This window comes from Kogia breviceps, chromosome 2 (assembly GCF_026419965.1).
Source record: "Kogia breviceps isolate mKogBre1 chromosome 2, mKogBre1 haplotype 1, whole genome shotgun sequence".
Taxonomy (NCBI): Eukaryota; Metazoa; Chordata; class Mammalia; order Artiodactyla; family Physeteridae; genus Kogia; species Kogia breviceps.
In genome coordinates, this window is record NC_081311.1 from 18,011,860 (window position 1) to 18,033,432 (window position 21,573).

Here is a 21,573-nt window from a genome sequence, read left to right on the forward strand (position 1 = left end):
TGCATTGGGAGCATGGAGTCTTACTCACTGGACCACCAGGGAAGTCCCATCCAGGAGCTGTTTTTAGAACTTTACGTAAGTTAACTCATTTGATCCTCACAATGACCCTGTGAGCACCATTATTATCCCCATTTTACAGATGAGAAAGCTAAGGTACAGAACGGTAGAGTGACGTGACCATGGTCACATAGCCTATAAGTGGCAGAGCTGCGATTTGAAGACAGGCCATCTGGCTCCAGAGTGTGGTTTCAGGGACCTAATCCCAGTACCCAGACACACTGAGGAGGCACTGAAAGTTCATATTCAGGGCAGGATTGCCTTGAATATTCAACCATCAACTGTTGACATGAGAAGAGGCTAAGAACATAGTGCACACTCGCTTGTGTGAACCAAAAGCCTTCAGAAGGAGTGGCCTGGACCGACTACTACTAGATGGATTGTCTGGAGAAGTGGGGAGCCAGGGCTTGAAGCTCTGTGGGCCACAGAGTTTTGGGGCACCTCCAGGGGACAGCAGGACCGAGAGAGTATATTGCCAGCATTTATCGTGAGCTTGGCATGTGCCGCGCTCTGTTCGAAGAGTTTACATATCTTAACACAGCCAATGCTTACAGCAACCCCATGAAGCACTTCTGTTTTGACGACGAGGAGGTAGGGGAATTCTCTGGTGGTCCAGTGGTAAGGACTCTGCACTTTCACTGCCGTGGGCCCAGGTTCCACCCCTGGTTGGGAAACTAAGATTTCACAAGCTGAGCCATGCAGCCCCCAAATAAATAAACAAATAAAGATGAGTAGAAGGGTGGAGCGCTTAAGGCACCTGCCCGAGACCACAGAGCTAATGGTGGTACAGAAGTCAGGAGCGCCATATCCAAGCAAGATTGCTGGAGTTTTAATCCCTTTATGTGAAATGGAGTTGACGATTGCTGGCTCTGAAAGGTTTGTCACGATGAATATAAATATGAGAGGACTTTGGAAAGCAGGTAGGACCATTCCAAAGTGGACCAGCATTTGCCTTTTGCTGGTTCGAGGTTTGGGCCAGAATTCTCTGATCTCCTCTTACTTGTTGAAAATTCTATTTTTTAGAATCTTAAGCCTGAGTGTCCAGTTCAGGGACACTTAGGAAAGCCCCATCCCAGGACCAGGTCCTCAGAAGATGCCTGCAGTAGGGAAATAACCCTGGTCACAGGAGCCAAATTCTCTGCTCAGTAGCTGACACACAATAGGCGCCCTCAACAATCTCAGGACAGACGGCCTCAAGGAAGTTAAAAGTAACGGCACTTGTACCATTCTCTGAAGGCAACAGAACACACATACCTAAAAGCAAGGAGGCATACATGTGAATATACGTAAACAGATATGTATTCTCACAGATATGTATGAGCACGAACCTAGATGCACACATGTTATATACGCACACGTGCACACAAGTGATTTGGGGAGTGCTAGAAAAATCACTGAAGGAAGAATGGGAATAAGTGGTCGCTTGTCAGAAACAGAAAAAATGAATCTAAGAAAAAAGTGGTAACATGAAATAACAGAAAGGTCATGGGCTTTGGAGTCAGATGATCTTAGCCTCAAGTTCCTGCTCTGCCACATATTAACTGTGTGACCTCAAGTGGGCTGGTTAACCTTTCTGAGCTCTACTCTTTCATCCTGTGAAATGGGTATAAGTACTCCCACCCTACAGGTTTTTGTGAAGAGAAAATGTGACAGGGAAAGCATCTCTCTGGGACCTGGTCACCTATCTGGTAGGTGCCAATAAATATTGTATTTTTTTCCACTAAGATGAACGTACGCCACTTGAACGTACAGCGCTTGCCACGTTCTGTATCCTGGTGCCCAATAATCCCTGGTGTGCTGATGCAGGAGGAGATCTAAAGACAGCCTTTCATTTTCCAGAAGTGGATCTTATAGATGGCTCCGAGTTTTGAGGAGCCGGGGACTAGCTTGGGTCTGCTTCCTAACCTTGGAGAGATTTTCTAACTGAATTTCTCTGACAGTGTTTTGCCTGCTGTGTACTGAATGCTACAAGTAACGGGCCCAAGGAAACCAAATAAAGTTGGCGCGGTCTTGGCGCAATGAATCAAGACCCAGAGCCATGAGACACCTGGCTGGTTCCAGATCTCCGGCATGCCCACACCCCTGCTGTTCACGCTGTGACCCCTACTCCCAGCTAAGAAGGACTTTGCCCTGGAAAGCTCACCTGGGAGGTGAGCTGTGTCCGTACCCGTCTCCTGTGCTCACCTGGCCTGCTTGGCCTCATCTCCCCCCGTGGAGATCTTTGCCCTCCTGCTTCTGGGAGGGTCCCCTCTCCCGTGGTGCAGGCCTGTGCTCTTTGGTTGGGGCTGGACGGGTGATACGAAGCTGGATGGATTCTCTAGCTCTGTCCCTGGCTGATATCTTTCCCACACCATTCCACTCAGAACATCTGTTCGTATTGTTTGTCAAGTGACCGCAAGGGTTTGGTTGAGACATTCCTGGACACGGGACAAACTGGGAACTTGGCCAGCCTTTCAGCCGGACTCTCCCCACGTTCTCTGTTTTCTTCCTCCTGCTCTTCTCTTCATAGCTGTCTCTGCACCTTCAGACTCGCGTGTTCCCTTATCCCCTTCCACACCCCGTGCTGTGGATGGCATCTTCTTCGCCCAGGCCCCCCCCCACCGTCTGCAGTGCCCCCTCCAAAGTTACCCTTCCTTCCATCTAAACAGCCGTGTTACTGCTCTTGGTTAGATGTTAGGAAGAAAGCAAGGTGATCTAGCCTGTGTTTGGGAATCACCTAGCTGCCTTTAAATCAGCAATGGCTGGCGCACTAGCTTGGTGCCTTATACGACATTTAATCTTTCTGAGCCTTAAGTACAAATTTAAAAAACGCAGACAGTAATAACTATTTGTTGGCCTAATTGCCACTTTCTCCATAAATAATGCCAAATCTCTTTTTCTTTCTTTCTTCTTCTTCTTTTTTTTCCCTTGGACTACGCTTCCTGGAAGCCAAGTCTGAGTATGTAAGAGAAGCATAAAGCCTGTTTTGTGTGTGAAGAGCTGGAGTACAAAGAACGTAGAACTTAATTCTGGCTCAGTTCTTGGCTGGGTGACCTTTGGCAAGTTACCCAAACTTTCTTATTCTTTATGACCTTATCTTTAAAATGGCAATAAAAATAATACCTCCCTCATCCCTAGGCTTGAGGGGAGGATTACATGAGAGGGAATGTGTGACAGTGCTTTATGTGTTGTGAAAATTTGTGCGAATATCACGCACAGCTACTGTTGTGATGTTTTCTCTTCTGGCGAGAGGGATATCCTTCAAAAGCTACTTCTCTCACCTGCTTTGTTTCCTTCTTATTTCCCTGCTATGAGACTGTGAATTTGTGGATAAAAGGGAGTGGAGAATGTCCATAGCAGCATTATTTGTAACAGCAAAAAAGTGGAAACAATCCAGATGTCCATCAATGGATGAAAGGAAAAACAAATTGTTGTATATTCTTACAATGGAATATTATTCAGCAATAAAAAGCAATGAAGTGAACCTTGAAAACATTATGGCAAGTGAAGGAAGCCAGTCGCAAAAGTCAAATAGTGTATGATTCCATTTATGTGAAATGTCCAAAATAGGCAAATCGTGGGAGACAAAGTAGATCGGTGGTTGCCAAGAGCTGGCTGAGGTGGGAATGTAGGGCAGGCGATGGGGAATGACTGCTAAAGAGAAGGAGTTTCTTTTTGGGGTGATGAAATGTTCTAAACTTCATTCCGTACAGCTGTGTGAATATACTAGAAATCATTGAATGGTGTACTTTAAATGGGAGAATTGTATGGTATGGGAATTAATGTTCATGAGGCTGTTTTATATATATATATATATATATATATATATATATATATATATATCTTTTTTTTTTTGTGGTACGCGGGCCTCTCACTGTTGTGGCCTCTCCCGCTGCGGAGCACAGGCTCCGGACGTGCAGGCTCAGCGGCCGCGGCTCACGGGCCCAGTTGCTCCGCGGCATGTGGGATCCTCCCGGACCGGGGCACGAACCCGTGTCCCCTGCATTGGCAGGCGGACTCTCAACCACTGCGCCACCAGGGAAGCCCTATATTTTTTAAAAGGAGTGGCGATACAACTCTGCCTTTCCTCTTTTATCCCCTGGTCTGATACCCGCAGGGAGTCCCCTTGGGGAAAGTTTGGCTGCACTTGGCCCCCCGACTTGAGTGCATTTCCTGTGCGCCGTTGCTGGTTTCTCCCTTGTCCCCTTTGGACGGGACCAAATCCTCCGTGACAAAGCCCCCTTCACTGTCCTGCCGTTGGCTCCAGGCACTGAGGACTCTAATAAACTCTTGCCTCCTGTGCTGTAACATGGTTTCGTGAGGGTGGGGAACTCACCTTCGTGCTCCCCCAGTGAGAGATGCCAAATAGATATTGTTGAGTGAATGGTTGATGGGGAGGTTGGGGTATGGGGAGAAGAATGGCCGCTAACAGGCTGGGTGGGGGGCGGGGGATGAAATGCCCCCAAATGGATTCTGCTGATGCTTAGTGTTATTCACCTAAGGAAGGGGTTCTCCTTAAGTTCCTTTAGATATTGACCTCTAATATATCAATACCTCTTAAGGGTTTGTTTACACCTCCTCAGGGCCTGTAACAGCCTCACGGGGGCGTGGCAGAGTTCTCCCATTTAATCCTTGCAGCAACGAGGAAGGGGCTAAAGCAAGCGGCGTATTCAGGGCTGGAGACATGGAGGGCCATTATTCACTCCCAGGCCTGCTAAGCTTCCAGAACCCACCTTCCTTATGCTACCTCTGTGGCCTCATGGAGCACTGATAGCATTGGAAGCGGAGGGTGATTGGGAAGGCTGAAGAATGCAGAAAAGCTCAAAGTCACTGCTAATCAAGGACCCCTAGGAAATGCACGTGAAGCATCTCCAATATGTGAGGGCGAGTCACTGGGGTCTGCACCGCCTCTTCAGGGGCACCGTCAGTGAGTTGCACAGCTGGTGTCAAAGATGCTCACCCCCTGCTGACCCAAGCCTGCTTCCCAGTAGCAGCAAGGGTCCTCTTGGTGATGTGGAAGCATCTGTGCAGGGAGCTGGGTGCCACGTGATCACTCAGGGTCCTCAGCTGGGCCAGGTGCCTCCACTGACGGTGAGGTTCCTGAGCTTGGGGCTTCACTTCCTAGTCGGAAAATCCCGCCAGGCGAAGCCAAGAAGACACCAGCGGCAGCATCATTAAATTATAACAAGCCCTGAAACTCAGACTCGGCCCTGGGTCTGTTTGCCTTTGCGGTCAGGAGGAAGCGTGTGATTGGCTGGCTGAGCTCGGCCTAGAAGGCCTTATCTCTGACTGGTTATTATTTGATTAAAGAGGGCTTCCTCCCCCTGTGGTGTTTCGAAACTGTGCTGGGAGAGTTGCGGCTGCCTCGGGACTTTTTCTGAGGTTACTACCGAGCACCCAAAGTCCTTCAGTCTTTGGCCGTACAAACAAGCACCCCGAAGAGATTTTCATTCATCCCCGCACTCGGGCTGGGGCTGTTTTCTCCAGAGTCTCCATCAGCTTTGCTAATCAACTGGTTGGAAATAATTCCTCAAACAGCACAAAGTCAAGGATACAGGTATTAAAAACATTTTTTTTCTGGGGCTGTAGGAGGTCTAATTTCTTAGGATGTCAAGACATTAGAAATGGGGGTGGGGAGGGGCTGGGGCAGTAAAGTGGAAAGCAGGAAAGGCAGAGAAATTGGAGGAAGGAAGTGGAAGGAAAGAGAACTCAGAATCTTGGAATTCTACAGAAAGGCAGAGCCAAGCAATGAGCTGTCTGCAGCCGGAGAGAGGTTGGTTGTAAGCGCGATCGTGAGGTATCGTTCGGGTCTGCGTGATTTGCCCCCATGAAATCCTTCCCCAGGTCTAGCTGCCCCCCTTGGTCTCCTTGTCATCCTTCCCGCTGGCTCAGAACCCCAAAGTCCCGAGAGGGGTCTGCACACTTTATGAGAAACCCTGTTGCTTCAGCTTGAAACGTTGTCAAATCGGATCCTCAAAGCCCTCCTTGGTGGTGCCAGTCCTCGTGATGTTGGCCGGCATCAGAGAAGGAAGAGTGGCCCCCAGCTCCTTGTTTAGGAGCATCTGTCTCGCACTTTGTCTGGGATCTGCACCCGACGCGCCTTGTCCATTCGCAGCCTCATTACAGTCCCACCTCGGTGGTGTTTCTTGAGCTGGAGGTGGGCAGACAGAGCTGGATGTCAAAGGACTTCCTTTTGCTGTGGATGAAAGCTGGGCTCCTTGTGGTGCCAGCAGGGCCTTAATCACTTGGAATGAAGGTGAAAGGGAGATGAAAGTATGTATTCCGTCCTCTCTAATTGTTAGGTTTAGCTGGAGGTGGTTGAGGAGGGGAGGATATGATACAAAAATAAGAAAAACGATTTTATTTTGGCATTAACTGGAAAAGAATACTTTTATGTTCAATGGCTATTCTTTTTTTTTTTTGGTGGTACGCGGGCCTCTCACTGCTGTGGCCTCTCCCGTTGTGGAGCGCAGGCTCAGCGGCCATGGCTCACGGGCCCAGCTGCTCCGTGGCACGTGGGGTCCTCCCGGACCGGGGCACGAACCCGTGTCCCCTGCATCGGCAGGCAGACTCCCAACCACTGCGCCACCAGGGAAGCCCTTAAATGGCTCTTCTTAAAGCTGATTTTTCCCTATGCATTTTAGGTTAAGAAATAGCTATGCCTACTGCATTTCCTTTCTCTAGTCTTGGTGGCTGTCTTAATCTCCAAATGTTTCCACCTGTGTTGTCTTCATTCTTGAGTGTCTGTATCCGATTGTCCCTGCTTGGTTAGCTGCAGCAGGATGCTATCAAGGCTTGGTCTCACAAAACTGCTTCACAGGATGGAAGATCGTTCTTCCTGCTGACTGCTTCGTGGTTCCCAGGGAGTTTTGTCTACTGAGGCCCTGTTGTATTTCTTGAGACTCTTCAGAGTAATTGGTCTGAGAAGTTCATCAGAGTGAATCCTGCTTCCCCCTCATAATTTTAAGGGAAATATCAGGAGGTGGAGGATAAGCCCAGTTCACAGAGTTATGCTTCCTGGACCCTGATCTAGCACCTGGCTTGGCAAGACCGGACACCTGCCCGGGGACACCGGCTCTGAGCTGTCCTCTGTTCTAGAGCGATCCCTTTCCTGCTCCTCCTCTCTCCCAGATGTCTTGGGCATCTGGTTCTAGAACATCACAGCCCCCCAAACCTAAGCCAAGGCCTGCAGGTTAAGGGAATATCCCTAGTCTGCTAATCTTGGTTCGAAGAGTAGTGCAGCATGGGGAAAGGGTCATTCAGATCCATGGCTGAAGTTTGCTTTTTCAACTTCTTACTTCAATTGTCTAAGCCCCAAGTTCCTCATCTGTAAAACAGGTATAATACTTCTCTCATGGGGTTACTTTGCAAGTAGAGATTCTGCTTTCAATAAATAGCGGTGTGTGCCTACTGTGTGCAAGGCGTTGGGATATAGTGGAGGATGAGGCAGAGGAAGCTCCCCGCCTTCCTGGAGGTTACAGGTAAATGGGGTGGGGGGTGACAGGCAGTAAAAATAATCACACAAAGAAATAGGTCATTCCCATCTGTGATGAGAGAAAGAACAAAGGACCTGATCTGGATGGGGGTGGAAAGCTAGTCAAGAAAGCCCTCTTTGAAGAACTGAATGATTCCTGAGACTGAGCCGCTGCTTTCTGGTGTTTTAAGATTCCTTGACCCACAGCAGGATAGAGCCAGATCAAACTGGGAGCCTCCTGACTCCCTGTCCAGTGCTCTTCTACCCAGCTGCCTCCGCTGCCGGAGAGAGGCTGGGCCCAAACTCAGGGAGGGCAGGAGGTAGAATTGGCCGGTTCTGTCTCCTGGAATCCCTCTTCTCCAGCACCTCTTTCCTACTCCCCAGCTGGAGCCCAGTATCCTCACTCCCCTGGGATCGTTTCTATCAGATGAAAATCCCTAACCCCTTCCCAGGGACGCTGGGGTGGGAGGGGCCAGATAACAGGCTCTCTGTGTCTTTCTCCCCCAGCTTCCTACACGTCCGTCCTGGATGACTAGCCCACCTGGAGCGGTCATCTCTGGTGGTGAGATTCCACGCTCAAGCAGGCTGGGAGGAGAGCAGGGAGCTGGGGACCTGGGGGTGGACCCATCGTCTTCTCTGGCTGTTCATGAATGTGCCCCAGGCTGCCCCCTTCCTCACCCACTCAGCCTCCCAGGAGCGCCGTGTTCCTTTCGCACTGTGCACGGTGTCTTTTGTGAGCCTGCTGGCCGGGGCTTCAGTGACGGCTCTTGTAAGGGGCTGGTTAGCATTTTTTCCAGACAAAGCCAGTTCTGGGGGGGTGATGGAGAGGCTAAGCCTGCAGAGAGTGATGAAAGGGAATGGCCAGTCTCAGGATCCTGAAAGGGCAGTGTCAGCATCTTCCATTCTCTCCCACCTTCCCCGTGGGGGACCCCGTGCCCCGGAGTGTTAGCCAGTGACGCCTGAAGGGGGCAGTCACGGTGGGAAGGCGGCAGTAGGACTGATACCTCGAGGCACATAAGTGTCTTCCGCTGAATTCAGGATTTAAAATCCTCTGCTTGGTGGGAGAGTCACAGAGGGTTGGATGGTGAGGAAGGAACAGAGATGCCATGCCAGAAATAATACACTACACAAGACCATTTCCAGCAAGACTTTGAAGAGCGAGTAGCACCCCAAAGCAAATTCTCCCCAATAGGTCCTAAGAGGAAAATGGCAGGATATTTGCAATGGGAAACTCACTCTCACCGTTCAGTTCCCAGAACCCCACAGCCTTGCTAATCCCACCAGGGTGGAGCTCAGTTCTCCACCTGCCGAGCTGCATTTCAGATGTTTAGTGCGGCTCTGGTTGTCACACCGAGCTCGTGGCTACTGAAAACGCTCCATCATCACCCCCGGGCTCCTGAGTCCTCTCCCCACCCTGTCCTCCCCTTGCCTCAGCGCGCTTGCTTGGTGAGCTTTGCATTTGGCCTCCACCCAGTGCCCGGTGGGGATGGCAGGATGTGTAGCTGAGGCTGGCTCTGTCTATTCTGCTTCAACATCCTAGCAAAAATCAGATCAGCCCCCCCCCCCGCCAAAAAAAAAAAAAAGACACCTAAAATGAGTCTTGAAAGAAAGCAACATCCATTTCCCTGTGGGCTGGACTCACTCTGCAGGGAAGGGGTCCTGGTTGTGGAACTGAACCCTGGTGTCTCCTGGTAACTGTGTCGGTGATGTTTTCTTTGAGCCAATTCCGGAAAGTGACTATGAGTAACGAGGGCCTGGGAAAAGTGAAGACCTTGGGACTGAGAACTGCCCTCAGACTTGGCAATGGGGGAGCGGGATGGTCAAGCCGCAGGCGGGCAGGAGGCTGGCTGCCCCACACCCTCAGCCCTGCTCCTGTTCAGACGGAGGCAGCAGAGCTGAGCCTGCGCTCAGTGGTCCCCCGGGCACCTTTCTGGGGCAGCAACAGTCCTAACTCCCATCAGGCTCCCCTTGGGGCACACTTTAATTATCTTGTGGGCTGATGCTTAGGGTGAGCCCGCCAGGTAGGATGGAGGTAGAGCCCCCTTCCGCCACACCAGGCAGAAACTGCATGCATGAGTAGAGAATAGAAAATGTGCCTTCTAATCCTCAGATCCTATGGGTCCTGGAAGCAGCACTGTGTGTCCTCTGTGCTTTGCCATTGCTCCTTCGAATGCCCACTTGCTACACCACCACATCTAATTAGCTCTGTGACTCAGGGCAACAAGGTACAGACACTACTCTCAAGGAACTTAAAGCACAGTGGAAGAGACGCGTAATTGAACAAGCATTACAATCCTGTAGCATTACAGCGTAGGGGGTGCCTCCACAGAGCAGTGGTTTATTCTCAGGGCAACTCCTGTGCCCCCATTTCTACCCCTCAGCCCTCCCTATCCTTGGCCTGGAATATCTTCTCCATTCAACCTGGGTCTCAAGTCTACTTCTTCTCCACACAACTCCAGTGGCTACTCACAGTACCCAGATTCCACACTGCAGATAGGTGCTGGTCTGTGAGGTTTTTCCAGTCTCTGGTGACATGAGAACGAAGGACAAAGTAGCACGTCTTTAAGATGGCTATGGGTATTCAGTCTGAGAAACTTCCCCTTGTTCTGAGAGTCTGTCCATCCTGCTTGTTGGGTTGTTAAAACATTCTTTCTTTATTAAGTGATGTTGTTTGTAGATTGTCAATCTCTGTTGAGTTTAATTTTAATATTATGACGGGGCAGAATAAACAAGTGATAGCTCAAGGTCTGGGAATCATTGCCCATCAAGATAGATGCTCATCCTGAAATTAGCACCCATGTCCAGACCCAAGCAGGAGCCCCTGGGCTGTCTTTCTTAGTATCTGATTTTCCAGTCTGCAGCAGAGTGGCAGAGCTGATATAGTCAAATTCCACTCACTTCCCCAAGACACGTAGCTGCCGGAGGCAGCCAAATCCTTAAATAGACACGACTGTTTTCTTGGCATCTCAGCCTCCTGTATGTTTAATGCCTTGAATATCCGATTTCTGGGCCAAACTCATGAAAATCTAAAGGGGAATTATCTGTCTCAGGAAGCGGTTGCAATGGAAATAAAAGCCGTTAGTACTCAGTGTAATCAGGATGTTTAATTTTTCATTGAAATTTCAAGATAAAAGTCCATCTTCAGAGTTGTGTTAACTGAGATCTCCAGCTTCCACTGAGAGGCAGCTTAGAGACTGCTGCAAGAGATGCTAGTACCCTGGCTCAGGGTGGCCTTTGGGGGGCCCTCTGTTTACCTTCTTAGGTCAGGGGACCTCGGGGTCAAAGCATCTCCTCTGGTTAAGTGAAGTCCGTATTGCATCGGCTTACCCTGTCATTCTAGGTGTGATCTAGGGCATTGGAAGTCCCCCCATGAAGCTTGATGGATAGAAGAAAATGTCCCCCAGGCAAACCAAATCCCGATGACACAAGTGGTAAAGTCCAAATTCTTGGGCTGAAGTTGAGTGTTTGTGTTCAAAGTTGTTTAAAATGAGTGACTCATACTGGGCTTAGCTATTTAGCTGTAAGGAGGGTTTTGTTTTACCCATTTTGCAATGTTGGCTTTGCTCTGTGATGGCGGTTGCAAAGGAGACCCTCACGTTTGGACTGAGTACTTCTTGGGGTCAAGGATATAACTTATGTGTGATGTTAGTGGACACCTCTTTTCCTCCTCCCCATCTCTCCCCTGGGACCCAACACATCTCTTGGCACATAAGAGGCCAAAAAATTGTTGGTGGTGATAATGACGATGCAAAGGACTAATGTGTCTTAGAGAGAATCAGTTTCTGGCAATATCTTCTTGACATAATATGACCACCCACTCATTAGTACTTTTAGCTTGTCTATTTAGCTGTTAGAAGAAAATTCTTTCTTTGACTTGATCCTTGTGTTTGGTTTGCAACCCTAAGGAAAGGAAGGAGTAGGAGTGTGAAGCTGGTGGCAGCAAAGGCCTCTAGGTGAGCACTCTGTGTTCTGAGTCTGGGCCTCCTAGTTCCGGAACCTCCCTTGGCTGCTTATTCAGGGGATGATCCAGACTGAAGAGCAACAGTCTTGGTCCTTTTGAACCTGTGGGATTGTGTTTGGTTTGCCTGGGCCTTTGTGCCAACATGGTCTTTCCTCCCCACTGAACCCATCCCTCTTATGGCAGGCAGCCTTCTGGCTGGCTAGCCTTGAGGTCTGGCAAGAACCGTTGTAGAAGGCTCCAGGGGATGTCATCAACCAGTTGTTGATGTATGAACCTGGGCAAGTCTCCTTATCTCTCTGGGTCATGGCTTCCTCGTGAAACATGCTAGATTAGATCAGAAGTTCTCGACCTCGGCACGTGATGGGTCATAATTCTTTGTCGTGGGGCTGTCCTGTGCATTGTAGGATGATTAACAGCAGCCTGGCCTCTACCCACTGGATACCAGTGGCACTCCTCCCCTTTTGTGACAACAAAGCATTTCTCCAGACATGTCCAAATGTCCCCCGGGGAGCAAAATCACCCCCAGTTGAGAGCTATTGGATCAGACGATACCTGTGTTTGAGAAACCACTTTAGGAGTTGTTCATTTATCCTATTTTATTGAGCTCCCACTATGTGTTGTGCACTGTATTAGGTTTTACAGCCTAAATATTTTTTACAGATATTCTATTGAGAAAGTGCCATCTACTTCATGAAAAGCTGAATTAGAGTAGGACGGTATCTACACAGGCATTGAGGTAAAGCATGGAAAGAAGAGCTAGAATTCCTGTTTGGATTCCTGCTAGCGTCATCTGTAAAACAGCAACGTTATACATTGTTGTGAGGACCTAATGCTCAGTGTATATAAAAGCACATAGATCATAGTAGACACTCAGTAATTAAACTCATTCCCCTTTTCTCTCCCCCAACCCTGAGAGAATCAGATCTGCACAAACCAGTTACTTTGCCAGCCTTGCTCTGCTGTTTCTGGGAATCCATCCTTATCCCACCATGTGCCCACAACCTCCTCCCTGTCAAGCCAACACTGATATGTCATCTCAAAAATAAATCTTCAACTGCTTGTTTTGAGGAGAGCCCCAGATCTCTTGTACCACCAGATTGTTGACTTGGTCCATCCTTAAAGGGACTGGCTCTCCCTAGCGAAGAAAAAGATTCTCCAATAACCAGAGATGTGTAGATGCCACTGTTTCATGTTGGCTTGAGCACAAAAATGACAACAAGAAATTGAGGATGAGGGAACTCCCACTTTGTGGGTTATCAGCGCTGCTCCTCCTGGGGCATGGATTGGGCTGTGGGTTTTATCATCTCTCCTGGGTTCTAAGTGTCTCAAGGGCAAAGACCATGCGTTGAACATCCATGGCAGGTCCTACACTATCTCCTCCAGGCAAAACATCTTGGTATTTTGTAGCCTGACCCAGCGAAAGCCATCATGGTACAGTAATAAAAAGTGGTTAAGGCGCAGTGGTTGAGAATCCGCCTGCCGATGCAGGGGTCACGGGTTCGTGCCCTGGTCCGGGAAGATCCCACATGCTGCGGAGCAACTAAGCCCGTGAGCCATGGCCGCTAGGCCTGCGCGTCCGGAGCCTGTGCTCTGCAACGGGAGAGGCCACAGCAGTGAGAGGCCCGCATACCGCAAAAAAAAAAAAAAAAAAAAAAAAGAAAAAAAATGGTTAAGAATCCGCCTGCCAATGCAGGGGACACGGGTTTGAGCCCTGGTCCGGGGAGATCCCACATGCCGCAGAGCAACTAAGCCCGTGAGCCACAACTACTGAAGCCCACGTGCCACAACTACTGAAGCCCGCGTGCCTAGAGCCTGTGGTCCGCAACAAGAGGAGCCACCGCAATGAGAAGCCCGCGCACCGCAACGAAGAGTAGCCCCTGCTGACCGCAACTAGAGAAAGCCCGCCTGCAGCAATGAAGACCCAACACAGCCAAAAATAAAATACATAAATAAATTTTTTAAAAAGTTAGGGCAAGGGAGTTTGAATCTGCATTTTCCTCTCTGGTCAGACTCTGACCAGGGGCTACAGGGCTCATGAAGGCAGTGTAGTTCTCAGAAAAAAGAAAAAAAGGATCAGTGTCAAATCCCAGCTTTGCCACTTACTCTCTGATTGACCTTGGGAAATTTATGTCACCTCCCTGAACTTCAGCTGTCATATCTGTGAGTCTGCAATCACAAGGGTTCCTCCTTGTGAGGAATTAAATATTAAATTGAACATGGAAAGCACATGGCACAATTCTGGTAAATACTAAGTGTTCAGTAGAAATCAATTTTTATTAATAATATAAATGATCTGAAATAGTGGCTATTAAGAACAATAAATATAATAGATGTTAAACAGACAACAGAAAGATGGACGTCTGGGTGGATGAAAAGGTATGAAACTGACTCATTGTGTTACTGATAAGAAAATAGGCTCAGAAAAAGGAAGCCAGTGGCAAGGGGTACCCAGGATGTCATTGCTGGTTCATTCAGGGCTGGATCAGGATCAGATGCTGCATCTTTAGATGCTGGTTCTACCATGCTGGGGCTGCCTTCCTGTGTTAGAGGGAAAAAAAATAACAACACTTGTTAAAGATGGCAAGGCAGGCTTTACTTGGGACCACTGTGATAAATATAGGGACCACTGCAATGGGATTTTACAGTGCGGGTGAGAGATTGGGCTCAACTCCAAGTACAGCCCGGGCAAGTGAGGATTTACAGCTAAGGGGGAGGTTGGGGGTCAGTGGGTGGAAAATCACCAAGAAGAAACATCATGGGTGAAGGGGGATTCTGGGTAAACTGACCCAACAGGATTCTTTGCTGAAGTCTCGGGTGTCAGATATCACCTGGGGGATGGCAGAGGATAAGGAACCCAATCAGATATCAAAGGTGGGGGCTCTGGTGAAACTGACTTAGCAGCGTTCTAACAAAAACTGGATTTTACAAGAAAGCACACACATGGGCCTCGGAAAAGCTTCAGGAGCCTGACTAAGGTTTGAATCTTTGTCACTATTCAAACATTTAAAGCCCACGTTTAGAAAATTGCATACAGATTGAGGAAAATGCACCTCTTGGTTTAAGAGCCACGTGCTGTTTCCAGAGGGACACTTTCTGCAGGGTAAGAGAGAAATGAGTATTTTGTCTACAGCGTTTCTAATGCCCTAGGGCTGCCTGAGAGAAAAACAGGGCAGAGAGGAGGCCTCGCCCCAAGGCTCCAGCATAGCCAAGTGCTGTAGAAACCACCTTTGTCCCTACTTCCCATCTTCCCAAAGTTCAGCCCTTACCCTGCAGCCCAGGCTCAAGGGACTGGTGAGTTTATCTGTCGCGTTAATGCTGACATTCAGTCTCGAGAGCCACTCTGATTAAACACCTGGGCACCAATATGTTCACCTTCTCAATGAGGCTGCGGGAGATTTCTCTGGGCTGGCTCTGACCTGTGATTCATATCTTGTCTTTCACCTCTTGCCAACAAACTCATACCTTTGCTTGAGAAGAAAAGACTGAAGTTTTCAGGCTCGGTGGTTGAGAGAGGAAGAGTTTTAATCGTCACGGTGCCTCGGGATACTTTATCCTTCAATCTTGCCTATCTTGGGCCTGCTTGGGATGGAGGGTATGTGTGGTCTGTTAGGGTGCTGGAAGGTGAAATCACAGATAATTACAATAAGAATGGAAACTTGCTTCAAACAGAATACCGTATTTGCATCAAACTCTCCTGTGGTCTCAGTGATGGTTATAAGTTAGTGGAGAAGTTGAAGAAGTAGTCATAGCTCTTACCAGAACTCCATCACCTATTTTGCCTTTTTCAACTTAGTTTATCCACCTTCTTTCTTTCTTATTTGAAGGGCACGCTTTTCTTTTACTCCCCTCCTCCTCTTTTGTTTAAACCCCTTCTAGCAAAGCTCAGATAGAATGATGATTTAAAGGAGGGATCTGCAAATTATGGCCCCTGGACCAAATCCTGCCCACTGCTCGTAAATAGAGTTTGTACTGGCGGACTACCACGCCCCTTTGTATATGCGTAGTCGTGGTTGCTTTCTGCAACGGAGACCACATGGCTCATAAAGCCTTAAATATTTACTATCTGGCCCTTTATGGAAAAAAAGCATGCTGACTCCTGATTTAGAGTCTAACGTGGGAGTTACACATACCTTGGTTCAAATCAGGTCTTGGTTACTTGCTTGCTTTGACATTGAAAAAGCCACATAAGCTCTCTGAAACCTAATCTGTACCATGGGGATAAGAAATATCTACCTTGGAGGGTTGCTGTGAGAATTCAGTGAGAGAGTATTTGCTGCCCTGTGCCTGGTACAGAGGAAAAGCTCAATAAATGTAGCTATTATGATGATCATTCATTCCTTTATCCACCAAATGTATTTCTAGTGCTTTCTAAGCCTGGGGGGCTGCAGCAGTGATCAAGACATAGACGATCCCTGCTCTCATGGAGTTCACAGTCTAATGGGGAAGACTGACAATATGAAGAAGATAAATCAAGAGATTACTTTCAGACAGTGATAAGTGCTATAAATAAAATAGGACAGTATGAAGGAAAGTACCAAAGCAGGGGACAGAAAAGTTGCTAACTGAGCTCAGACTGAAACATGAGAATGAGTCAGCCATGCAAATATCTAGAGGAGGAATGTTCCTGGCAGAGAGGACAATAAATACAGAAGCCCTGAGCCAGGGGTGAGCTTGGGATTGTCCAAGAACAAAGAGATGGCCTTGGGGACTGGGGCAAAGCGGAGGTTTTGGGGTAGGGGAGACAGTAGAAGACAAGGGAACAGAGGTCAGCACGGGTAAGAGCATGTCACCGCTCACAGATCCTGAGAAGATGTTTGGCTTTTAGAGGCAGGGATGCAATCTAAGATCATAATGGGGTAGAAATGTAACTGGGTCCTTGGCCTCATTCTATGACCTTTGTTGTAAATATATTATTCTTCCTCTTTGGTCTCTGGCATTCATCACTGTCGGAAATGGGAGATGAGTAGGGGCTCTAGTGAGCCCTAGTCAAAGTGCCAAGCCCATCACGTGGCCCCAGCAGGACGCATCCACCTCGCTTGGGCTTTCTCCTCACAGTACCCCTGACTCACCAAAAAAAAAAGTCTTCTGGCCAATGCCATTACCTCTTTGAAATCATTCCTTACTTATCAGGAGACTTTAATGCTTCTCCAGGTGGAGCACTTAAGGTAAAAATCAGTTAACGTAATCTTAAAACCCCCTAATAAATTTCCCGCAACTTAAGACAACCAGATAATCATTTTGTCCCTAGGGTCACTCAAAATTCACAGCTCAATTCCCATAATTAGCATTTCTTTTGTATCTCAGTCATTGAACAGGGGGTGAAGAGCCCCAGTGATAATATTTTACCTGTTTGAGGTTTAAAAGAAAGCTTTGATACAATCAGATAAACTGCCTCTAGAGTTGCCAATAATTACAGCCATACAGTAAGTTCCAGTTCCAAGCAGTGTGCATACTTGGTTCACTTAAAGGTAAAAGTGTACATTTAGTTTATCAACTTTGACCCATTTGGGGTGACTCCTCCTCCCCCTCATGTTCTCCTCTTCATTCTCCTCCTCTTTCATCACCTTTATCCTCACCAGAACCCCTTATTTATCAACCCTCTTGGCTAACAGTAGTTAAAACTTGCTTTACAATGTGCAAGTACGTGTTTCTGTCTCATTTTGCTTCAGACATTCTTAAAAGAACAAGATCCAAAGGTGGCTCTCTTCCAAGCCATGCTTTCAAACACTGATTCTTAATCTGGGGTCCATGAATGATCATGGGGGGGGCGGTTATGAGCCCCCTGAAATGGAATGCAAACTTTTTACATGTACATTTTTTTTTTTAATCAGGAGGAAGTCTACACTCTCAAAGTGTTCCCTGATTCTAAAAAGTTAGGAACTACTGCTTTAAAGACTTTACTGACTCAGTCTATAACATGCTTATCAAAGGAAAATTCTAGAAACTTTCTAACTGGAAAAGGAACATTTGTTGAGTTGGAGCTGGGCAAGCCTATGATTCTCAAAGGCTACATTTATCACTTATGACCTGTGAAAGCAAGGGGGATTGATGGTTGTTGGGTCAAATGCAGCCTTCCTTTTAGAGGATTACACATTCTCCTGGGGATTCTTATCATGACTGCAAACATTATATAGTTCCCACTATGCACCAGGCACTGTCCTAGAGCCTTATATATTTTAACTCTTAATCCTCACATTAACCCTATAAAGTATATACTATTATTAGACTTGTTTTGCAGATGAGGAAAATGGGGCACACACAGATTATAACCATAGATTGAGTTTTATTTTATTTTATTTTTTAATTTTTATTTTTTTGCGGTACGTGGGCCTCTCACCGCCGTGGCCTCTCCTGTTGCAGAGCACAGGCTCCGGACGCGCAGGCTCAGCGGCCATGGCTCACGGGCCCAGCCGCTCCGCGGCATGTGGGATCTTCCCGGACCGGGACACGAACCCGTGTCCCCCGCATCGGCAGGCGGACTCTCAACCACTGCACCACCAGGGAAACCCCATAGATTGAGTTCTATACTCAACATTCCAAGACCCTTCACAGTTCTGCATAATATAGTTTTCCCAGCTGTAATTAATGGCTTAGAATAATTATCATTTTGGATGTGTCTGAATGGTAGCCATATTGTAAAATGTGAAGCACATTAATCAGGCATGTGAAGCACATGCCTGATTAATAACAGGATTCCTGTTTGTGCCACCTTTGGTTTTGTGAATAAGAACAGATTGCATGTCACATGCAGAGGAGAGCCAGCTGACTACTCTGCTTAATTTGAATTTGGCTAAGAGTCACCGTGGTTTATAAAGTGAGGTTATTGACCAAGTAGATAATTTTATTATTGTAACTATTATTTTTTTAACATCTTTATTGGAGTATAATTGCTTTACAATGGTGTGTTACTTTCTGCTTTATAACAAAGTGAATCAGCTATACATATACATATGTCCCCATATCTCCTCCCTCTTACATCTCCCTCCCACCCTCCCTATCCCACCCCTCTAGGTGGACACAAAGCACCGAGCTGATCTCCCTGTGCTATGCGGCTGCTTCCCACTAGCTATCTATTCTACATTTGGTAGTGTATATACGTCCATGCCACTCTCTCACTTCGTCCCCGCTTACCCTTCCCCCTCCCCGTGTCCTCAAGTCCATTCTCTACATCTGAGTCTTTATTTCTGTCCTGCCCTTAGGTTCTTCAGAACCATTTTTTTTGTTTGTTGTTTTTTAGATTCCATATATATGTGTTAGCATACGTTATTTGTTTTTCTCTTTCTGACTTACTTCACTCTGTATGACAGACTCTAGGTCCATCCAAACAATTTGTTTAAGAGTTTTTTTTTTGGGGGGGTGGGTAGGAGGCTTTATTCTTTTGGCAGATCCTCTCAGTCATTATAGATATTGCTGCACTGTTAATAAAAAAATATATGCTTCTCTGTAAAGCATTAAAAAAAAATCCAAAGATGAGATGGCTGAGGTCTCAGCTCAAGTATCTCCAAATACATTGCTGTCCATTCCCTGACCTTTCCGTGTGTTATAGCTGATTCACTTTGTTAGAAAGCAGAAACTAACACACCATTGTAAAGGAATTATACTCCAATAAAGATGTTAAAACAAACAAAAAACCAAATTGTGACGGGCGATGAAAAGTGGATAGTGTACAATAATGTGGAATGGAAGAGATCATGGGGCAAGAGAAATGAACCACCACCAACCACACCAAAGGCTGGTCTTCATCCACAGGTGGCGATGTTGTGTATATGGTGGGATTGGAAGGGAGTCCCCTATTATGAGCTCCTTCCAGAAAACCAAATGATTAATTCCAACAAGTACCACTCCCAGTTAGACCAACTGAAAGTGGCACTTGACGAAAAGCGTCCAGAATTAGTCAACAGAAAATGCATGATCTTCCATCAGGATGATGTAAGACCGCATGTTTCTTTGATGACCAGGCAAAAGCTGTTACACTTTGCCTGGGAAGTTCTGATTCATTCGCCGTATTCACCAGACATTGTACCTTTGGGTTTCCATTTATTTCAGTCTTTACCAAATTCTCTTAATGGAAAAAAATTCAATTACCTGGAAGACTGTAAAAGGTACCTGGAACAGTTCTTTGCTCAAAAAAGATAAAAAGTTTTGGGAAGATGGAATTATGAAGTTGCCTGAAAAGTGGCAGAAGGTAGTGGCACAAAAGGGTGAATATGTTGTTCAATAAAGTTCTTGGTGAAAATGAAAAATGTGTCTTTTATTTTTACTTAGAAACCGAAGGCACTTTTTGGACACCCCAATATCATCAACAGTTAATGAGCAGGTGGCCTAGAAATTTAGACAGACTATTCTCTAAGAAAATCACTTGTAAATAATCTGTAGAAAAACCAACATTGTGGATATTAAGGTTTGTGTAATCCCACCCATAGCCTATAGTGGTTACTAGGAATGCTACAATTCATGTATGTGGGCTAAATTTATAGATAGAGGTGAAGTAGGAACCCTGGACCAGAACAGAAAGCCTCTAGAAAAAGTAAGCGTAAAACAATTTGATAAAGGGGAAAATGTTTTGCCATCTCCTAAGCAGAGTTGGATATGCAACAGGAACAGGTGAGGTGTAAGTCATCCTAACTGAGTGAAGGGTCAGACTTAATCCCCCCCCCAAGACAGCGGAATAATAAAGCGGGGCTGGGAGAGAGGATGGCACCCCGTGACCCTCAATTACGGAAAGCCTGTTTTCTAATATCTTACCTTCATGTTGGAGGTCATCCTTGTAATACATTTCAAGTATTTTAAGGAATAATATGATGACGACCATCAGAAAATATCTGGTTAAAACCACCATCAGCTGCATCATATGCTTATTCAGGTTTCACTTTATTATTTTATTTATTTATTTTTTTGTGGTATGCGGGCCTCACTGTTGTGGCCTCTCCCGTTGCGGACGGAGCACAGGCTCCGGACGCGCAGGCTCAGCGGCCATGGCTCACGGGCCCAGCCGCTCCGCGGCATGTGGGATCTTCCCGGACCGGGGCACAAACCCACATCCCCTGCATCGGCAGGCGGATTCTCAACCACTGCGCCACCAGGGAAGCCCCAGGTTTCACTTTATATCAGGCAATTTACATAATTGGAAACTGGGTTGATAACACTCTTTACTTTGGAAAAATTTTCTTTTGGGAAATCTGTAAGTTAAAAGCCAGAGACAGTTTTAAGGAGTATGTTTAGAATACCCAGGAGGATAATTTTCCAAAAGAAAATCTTAGAGCTTCTATGTCCCCCAAAGTAATGAAAGTAAATTTATTTAAAAGTATTCTAAAAATGAGCCTCAGCTGAACTTCAATTGATCTTCCTTTCAATTAGACTTAATAAGTAAGTTTCTAGCTTACTTTGAACTCATTAGAAAAAGAATAAATGCGGAGTAGCTCTGTTTCTCCTTGTCCCCTTCATGAACATTTTTTTCTTTTGGGACAAAGACTGATTCTGAGGGAAGAAAAATAAAAATAAGTCTGTCTTCAGCCATGTCTAGCTTTCCCTTTCAAGTATTTTCAAATTCCTTCCTTCAAGTGCATTGGGCACTAGTGTGCTCTGCCTTGTTCTTAGGCTCAGCGGCCATGGCTCACGGGCCCAGCGGCTCCGCGGCATGTGGGATCCTCCCGGACCGGGGCACGAACCTGTGTCCCCTGCATCGGCAGGCGGACTCTCAACCACTGCACCACCAGGGAAGCCCTGCCTTGTTCTTAATTGTGGTATTCTTATCCATTGTGGACCACCTCCCACTGTGTTGCTGGTTACCACTGGAGAGTTGGGCTCCTGTTCTCCCTTGTCTTATGTTCTTCTCTCTACTCTGGCTCAGGAAGTTGGGGTGGGAGAGGAATGGGAAATCTGCTTCTTATCTCCCTGTCAAGCTTGGATACATGCCTTCCCCCAAACCCGTGAGTCCTAAGCCCCTAAAACTCTAGGTTCCTATATCTCTGCTAGAGCTACCCTTGTCCAGGACTCTTGACAGTTGGCATAGCGATTCACACCCTCCTTTGTTAATAGTTAATTAACCATGTTGTATTTAGACATCTGACAAATAGATATTAAGAATCTGTACTGTACAAGG

General features: G+C 46.9%; 1 protein-coding gene and 1 long non-coding RNA gene across 3 annotated transcripts in view; one reads left to right on the forward strand and one right to left on the reverse strand.

Moving 5' to 3' along the window:
• The window catches only part of GPAM (glycerol-3-phosphate acyltransferase, mitochondrial), a 131,845-nt gene that overhangs the window by 60,709 nt on the left and 49,563 nt on the right, over nt 1-21,573 (forward strand). The window lies entirely within an intron of this gene.
• LOC136793506 (uncharacterized) lies at nt 13,957-20,303 on the reverse strand. The gene is made up of 3 exons (XR_010838831.1): nt 20,217-20,303; nt 14,934-15,085; nt 13,957-14,009 (listed from the first exon to the last, which is right to left on the reverse strand). It is a non-coding gene; the product is annotated as an uncharacterized lncRNA (long non-coding RNA).